Source organism: Opisthorchis viverrini (genome assembly GCF_000715545.1).
Source record: "Opisthorchis viverrini unplaced genomic scaffold opera_v5_203, whole genome shotgun sequence".
NCBI lineage: Eukaryota > Metazoa > Platyhelminthes > Trematoda > Opisthorchiida > Opisthorchiidae > Opisthorchis > Opisthorchis viverrini.
In genome coordinates, this window is record NW_008751859.1 from 206073 (window position 1) to 213781 (window position 7709).

Below are 7709 nucleotides of genomic sequence, written 5' to 3' on the forward strand. Positions count from 1 at the left end.
TGGTTTGCAAATGAGTGTATTTCTCAAAAACAGTCCAATTTGGGTTCAAGTAGAACATAAGGTTAACGGAAATTCGGGGACTGCGCCTACCTGATGAGCCCAAAGAAGGGCGAAACCGGTCGTGGGCTGTCGAAGAGTATTCAGTAACATTGTGAGTAGTTTCCTTTATGAAAATATACTGCGATATCTCAAATATCGTGCCAAATGAATCAGGAGGCGGCCTGTGTGCAGCACATTCAGTTGTAGAACTCTTATTTTGACTAATAATGAAACCCAGAAAAATTTTAAACCCTTCATTGTGACGCAGCTTCGCGCCTTGAGTGTGTGACCTCTAAAACTGTACCTGAGATAGTGGTTATCTAAGCCGTTCGGTAGTTGTTGTTCATTTTAAGTATCATCGGAATTACTAATCAAATAAGTACTACCTGGAGAAAACAGGTGGTTATGCTTGAGTAATGAGATTCTCTACGAATTCTAGGTGGGAAGCCCAACGATTTCATAGAAGCCATGAGTATTTGGTAGAATGCTGGACTGCCGAGAGTACGAAATCAAAAAAGCATTCCTTCAGAAGGTTGAACACAATTCCGACAACTGAGTTACCGTGAGTTGTAAAGTCAGATAAATTAAAAATGCTCAAAGAACCACTATACTAGTGTTTTCTTTTGAAAGCAATGCGTGACACTGAATGGACCCATTAAACTTAGTCTCATCCCTACTTTCATGCATTTCTCCATCTTTCTGTTCGTTCTGAGCTTAGGAGTGTTATTAATGTTGTCTTTTTCACAAACCAGTCACCACTTAATTAAGATTGTCGGCCTCATCCTTACAAACCTCATACAAATCTCAGTGACAATGTGTTTCCCTCACTCATCTGTCATTTAATTTTCCGAAAATCAGGGAGGTTCGGACTCACCAATAGCAGTCATGTGACTATCTGGACTCCCAGAGTAGTACCGGAAATCACGACGAAATAATTACACGACAGACTAGAGGTTATCCTATATAGCTAAATTCCAAAACATCATACAGCGGAAGGGTTCTAACGATAGTGAATGTAAACGACCACGATCGCGTGACGTGCAGAGAGAAGAATGAAAGCGTAAATACTCAAAACTGATTTGTTCTGAACTTGAAATCTCATGTTTGAAGCCCTTCGTTTGCAAAGGTACGTGCAAACATGCAGTAGAACCGTTCTAGCTCGTTTTTTGTTAGCCCTGCCAAAATCCAAATAGTCCCCTAAGGGTCACCCCTACGAAGGACTGCAGATTTTAGAACCATGTGTGTGAACCTGGGGCTCTAAACTGGGCTCAACTAATACTTGAAATGGAAGATCCGGTTTCTCTGAACCAAGACTGACAGTATGCCTTTCGATGACCTTTCTTTGGGCACAAAGTAACCAGCTCAAGTCTTTGGTAAAGTAAAGATGAGCGGGGACAATATCGAGTGCCCGAAAACACCTATCAGAGTAAAACGTGTATCTTTTTTTAAAGAAGACTAATTTAGTGTCGTGAGAAAACTCCCCAGGGTAGATAGTCACAATGAAAGAACTATTCAGCCTAACTGGTCAAAGTGTGCACTTTAGGACACGTGCCATGTTACAGTGTGTTCACCTAAACTCACCGGTGTTGTGTTTCTCGACCTTGCCCCTGATTACCGTGCGACCAATGAAGCGTAGAAGATAATCTACATGAACTTCACGGCTCATGTGTGCAAACACTTTCGACTGCGAGCTCGTCGGAAAATATATGACGATGGACTTATAACTTACTAAGTAAGACATGTGTAACTTGACGCACAAGTGTTTTCGATGGTCAACAAAATTTTGTTATCCTATATGGCTAAATTCCAAAACATTATACAGCGGAAGGGTTCTAACGATAGTGAATGTAAACGACCACGATCGCGTGACGTGCAGAGAGAAGAATGAAAGCGTAAATACTCAAAACTGATTTGTTCTGAACTTGAAATCTCATGTTTGAAGCCCTTCGTTTGCAAAGTTTTTTTCATATCATCATATCCTGTTTCAGTTCAGGAAGGATGGAGATGAGATCATTGGCATGTGCTACTATGGTGAAAATATGTATCCAGTGTCGCGGCCTTTCGTTATATCAATTTTCAGTAAGGAAATACTTGCATCCACAAGAATACGTATACCTCTGTGCCACCCGATATATTAGAATAACAGGGGTGGATATTGCTGGTGCTATCCACGTTTGTGGATGTGCGCACGTGACCCTCTCAAGTAAGAAATGTCAATCGATTCCAACAGTCATTCGTGAATCACCTGAGTCGTAAGAATGTTTGGCGTGATTGGTCATCCACCTTCGTGGAGGACGTGATAATGACCTAGTCGATGGCTTGGCGAAGGACTTCTTTCGGATGGGTCGGCGCACTTCAGACGTAAAACAACTCTAAAACGCTAGAAACAGTTTAACTCAGGACTCTAATTATTGTTTTTATATATTCAAATGGACTGACTTCTTTTCTAACTATAAGCGGATGCGTAATTTTGAACCAACAAGCTGGTCCGCACATGTGAAGGTTTCTCCATAACCCCTCCCACTTCAAGGTAAAACAAATAAATGGACAGTGTGTGTACACGAAGGATTAATTTGCCTGTCGAGATAGCTACCGAAAAGATTCGAGTGGTGATGGGGCAAATTTCCGATTCCCTTACTTGCTTATTTGCCCATTGAGTGCGTATAGCACATTGAGAGCTTACTATTCCATGGATTCGGATTCACTATTTACACTACATTGTTGGTGACTTCAGGACTATCTTGCAAACCATCAGACTATTCTTGACCTGACTCCAAGCAACTCATCTCCGGGACGTACGCCTGTCATTTACAAAGATGGCACAAAAACTGTTCATTTGAATTGTAAGCACTGCTGAGAGCGGGGCCTAACATTCCTGCCTGCGATCAACAAACTGCCGGATCCACAGGAGGAACCGGGCGTTAAGACGAGAAGCCGACGAGAAGCAAACGTTCACTTAAGATCACTTCATCAGTTTCTTACTTCTCTTGATGCCGTCATTTCCTACCAATAAAGATCATCCAATTCCTTGGAGTTGCTGACAAAATTGAATTAGAGTTTCACAACAAACAATGAAGGACGGTAATCTAAACGAGATTGCAAAAGTCATTGACAATGAACGAAGGTGGAATCCTTTACAAGAAACAGGCGAGTTCTCAAAAGTATTTGGGTGCATCTGCGAAAAAAGAACTCCGGCACTTGGGACTGGGTTCCGCCTAAATATCTCTAGGCAAGTAAAATTTTGGTCCAAACATGAGTCAAAACACACTTTTTTGTGAATGAGGCATAAAATCAAACTACTCAAACGTAGACTTGTCCCCACCAAATCAAACCGTCATCACATACGGATTCGGACAAATGAAAAGTCCTTCATAAAGCATACCGTTTATCAAACTTTATTTTCAAAACCGCGCAACAACCTAGAGAAGAACCATAAAGGTAACACTGTTCAAGCATTGATGGCTGCGAAAGTATTGGTAAAGCTCCAACTAGAAGGTAAAGCGTTTTCATAAACAAAGTATCTAGTAAGGCGTTTGCGTAGCAGTTTCAGCTAACCAGCTTTTAACCACTTCAGCCGATAAAATCCCATTATGAAAATAGAAACTTGTTCAGCTTTAGCACCCTTTCGGTGCCTAACTGCCATGCCACCCAAAGGCTGCACGAGAGCCGGGATACTGCTAGGTTGCCCAGGCATAGACAGGGGAAGTCGAGAGGCAGAGGTTGGGTTCGAACCACGGACCTTCCGGTCAGTAAATTCGCGCTCTAACCTTCTGTGCCATATCGCCCCCAGTCCATGATGAGAAGAAATTGAACCACCTGAAGTTGCACAAGAGCAATAGGTTTCACTAGAGTATGGTCCTGAGAGATCGAACCGTGTAATACGGACTCAAAAGCAGGGCGCGTACTCCTAAATATAGTCTTTGTGGTCCGTTTGGAGAACGCTGAGAAGAGCAACCAACACCAAAAGATGCTAAGAAAATCTCCCAATATTTTCTCTTAGTAAGGTTTGCTCAAACATGTCGGTTCTCTTCACCGCAAACTTATCACACGGCATTTGAGTCAGGTCTGCACCTGTATGTCTTATTTGTGGATATGCAAGGATACTAGAGGCGTGACAGGGTCCGTCAGGACAGAACAAAATGTTCTAGCAAAAAATCTTTGCAGGCTGTTTGAAGCATCAAAATACGGAATGTTCAGTTCTCTTAGTGCTAGTCATCCAAAGCATGAGCAGCCATTTCGACATCCCCTCAAGAGGGGGATTCAAGACTTGGAAGCGAGCGTGGATTAGCTGCGGGGCTAAAACACCTCTCTGAATTTGGAAACTGCAGGACAAGACCCAACGGGGGTAAAATTGTGATCTAGTTTTTTTTCCACGGACTTCTACCCAGCATTGATCTGCATGGATGTGGACACCTGTCCAACATCCACAAGAACTCAACAAGCCTACTTGCACCAGGGTTCGATCCTGGAGCAACGGGCTCCATACAATTACAAAATACCAAGCATAAATGCGTTAGGCTAACATTGTACGCAGACCCATGGAATAATAATGAAATTTGTGTTTATTTTGTTCCTGCTAGGTCAGTGATTTTGATGTCTCTTGATTGGTTCACGAGCAGGCTTTGCTCAGAGAACAGTTTTGTGAAAAGTTCTAATGGTCGACGAAGCAAAGAACTCCGGTTTGTCATTACTGGAGCTCATCAGCGGTGGGTGACGGCTTCCATGCAAGTGAGTCGTAAAGAGGCTGGTTGACGAGAATCCGACATAGATTCGCACAGCACTTTGCTTATCCTTTTTTTAAAGAGAAATCCCTCACTGAACATGTGCAAATGCAACCAATATTACATGGCATCGAGCGACCGAGATGATAGCTGATCCCCAAGAACTTGGTATGAGTTTCAGAAAAACATCTTGAAATATTTCCTATATGGTGTATGAGGCAGACCGGCTTCGAATTCCTCGCATTGTTTTTTGTTAGGCCAGTCAGAAATAAGCCACGTGCTCTTTCTAAATGAAATTATTTTGAATCTTTTTGAAGACATCATCATACTCCTAACAGTTACAATAAATGCTATGACGTACGTACCTTCATTCAACGATGCGAAAACACTCACAGTTTGCTTTTTGTGCGTCAGCACGCAGTCGAATCGACCCACATATGAAGAGACATTTCAGCAAAAAATCTAAACAGCTCAACTGACCGACAAGATGCTATCAACCAATCATGTGTAAAAGCTTCAAGGACACTGCAGCCTATTCATTGATTGGCGAAACACCCTGAGAACGATTTTTTCTGTGGTGCAGGCTGTGTAGCAGATGAATGGAATTCCTTCGGTAGATTCTCAACGGAAGATTACTTACCTCACCATGAGAATCCGCATTTTCGATCAGAACATGTACATAATAAAGTCGTGTGCCTGGAGAGGTGAAGAGTAAAACTGGCAGACTTATTTGTGACTCCACCTAGTGCGCTTGTATGAACACAGCAACGTTACCTGTTGAAGGAGGGGATGATCTCTTAAAGTATGCACTGAAAGCATCACGCTCAAATTAAAATGAAAATTTGCTCACTCGGCTGAAAGCTAGGATATTTCCACAGATTAGGTATATTTACGTTTTTTGAAACAAACACGCTTTACTGTTTTCTAACCTCCATCCAAAATACCAAGCTCACAGAATGCTGAATGCGTTCGGCGACTTATTGTCCGAGGATGTAGCGGAACTCATGCTTCATTGTTATATCTTCTGATGGAACGTCGTATTTCAATTTTTTCCGATGTGTAGTTATGTTCACTGCTTCAATAGCTCCGTGCGATTATTCAATGTTCCAAAAAGCCCAGGCTTTTTGCCTCCGGTATAGCATGGTTTTCTTTACCCGGCTACTTTATTCATCCTGTTGCCTTGGGTTTTCATTGATATTGAACTTGAGGCCTATCTATTGTCGGGATGTAGCAGGATTTATCCACCAATTGTTTGTTTTAGCTTGTCTTCTCGCTGGTTGTTGAAGTAACCGAAAAATACGACGATAGAAAAACGCACAAGTAAATGCACGGGCTCATCTTTACCCCAGTTTCCTCGGAGTATAACAACAAAAACGTAAAGGAAACTATGCACAACGTTGCTGACCACTCTTCGACAGCCTACTACCGGTTTTGCCCTTCTTGGGGCTCACCAGGTAGGCATAGTCCCCGAGTTTCCTCTTTCAACAGCATTTACGATGATAGTGCGAATACCATATACAGTGAGACATGAGGCGGCTTTTGTGCAACATATTCAGTTGGAGAATATCATGAAAGAGAGATTCACTTGGGTCTCCCGTAAAAACCAGATCAAGGAGTGTGTTTGTCGGAATTTTTCGACTTTCTTTAGACCCAATAAACCTCAGTAAAATGGGTAAGGAATGTATAGTAACTGAACACGATCTAGTACGCTGTGCACCCGGATTAACTTTATATCAGTAGGACGGCATCATGATATTACAAGGTTCAGTCTCGATAAGGAAGCCGGCGGTCACCACTTGCCATTCACTGCTACAGCGAGTGAGCTAAGAGACGTGTTCATACGGTGAGCTTAGGCAGCAGAAATACATGCTGGCTACTCCAGGACCTGAAAAGTAGACGGAGAACCATCCAATTGACGTTTCAGGTCATCGTTTTGAAGGAAGACTTGTTAACGAAACCGACTACATAAGGAAAAAACACAGAGACAGATTGGATAAATAACAAAACATAATCAACTTTTAACTAATGAATCAGTCAGCCCCAATCAATATATTGGCATTCGAGCTAAAAACATCATGGACTAAAGCTGGCATTTTTGCTTGTGTCACTTGCTAATGCTCACATGTATCAAACATTTCGCAAAGTATAGAGTAAAATGGCTACTAATATGTTTCAGTAGGACAATCTAAAGAACATAGGGTTGAAGGAAACTCGGGGACTGCGCTTACCTGATGAACCTCAAGAAGAGCAAAACCGGTTGTGGGCTGTCGAAGAGTTTTTAGCAACCTTGTGAGTAGTTTCCTTTATGAAAATACATTCCCATCTCTGTGGGTATGGGTAAGATTCTACCAGGAACAACACAATCACTTATTAGATAATGAACCTCGTAATTACAGAGTGATTAAACAGCCCCTTAAAAATTGACTCTGTCTTGAAGCTTCCGTGAAGCTGAACAAACTATACCCTACAAAAAATGGGTATTTCACCGGTATCTTTCAGCTTTGGACATTGGTTTTTGCCAGAAGGAAAAGGGTCCACAACTTTTCAGACATTGCATGTATAGCGGTTGGACACTGTTCGCATCACCCCGAAAATTAGTATGGAATTTAAAGGAATTTATGTTCCGTATAACAACCCAGCGGAAATCTCAAATTCCCATGGGATGGTGGAAACATCCGTAGCTCAGTAACTAGTGATGTGTCCCAGCGCACAGATCGCTTCACATACCTTATATTGTTATCGCCGAACCTTAATGTGTGTCAGCCAACCAGTAGACCCCCTTGGTATAAGTAGGCCCAATTGATTACTATCCGAACCAATCACGAAGACCCGGGGACACACAGCTTCGACTGCTTACCATTCACTCAAGGATTTCTTCCAAAGATTTTATGTATACTAATGAAACAATATTTCTATTGTATGGTTGTTACTCTGTTTATCGAATCATAA

At 42.1% G+C, this 7709-nt stretch overlaps 1 protein-coding gene across 1 annotated transcript in view; it reads right to left on the reverse strand.

Moving 5' to 3' along the window:
• T265_08124 (hypothetical protein) overlaps positions 1 to 5184 on the reverse strand; it is a gene marked incomplete at both ends in the record, with an annotated part of 24007 nt that extends 18823 nt beyond the window's left edge. Inside the window, one exon of the mRNA XM_009173837.1 lies at positions 5154 to 5184. The remainder of the gene's footprint in view (positions 1 to 5153) is intronic.
• Positions 5185 to 7709: the final 2525 nt, after the last annotated feature.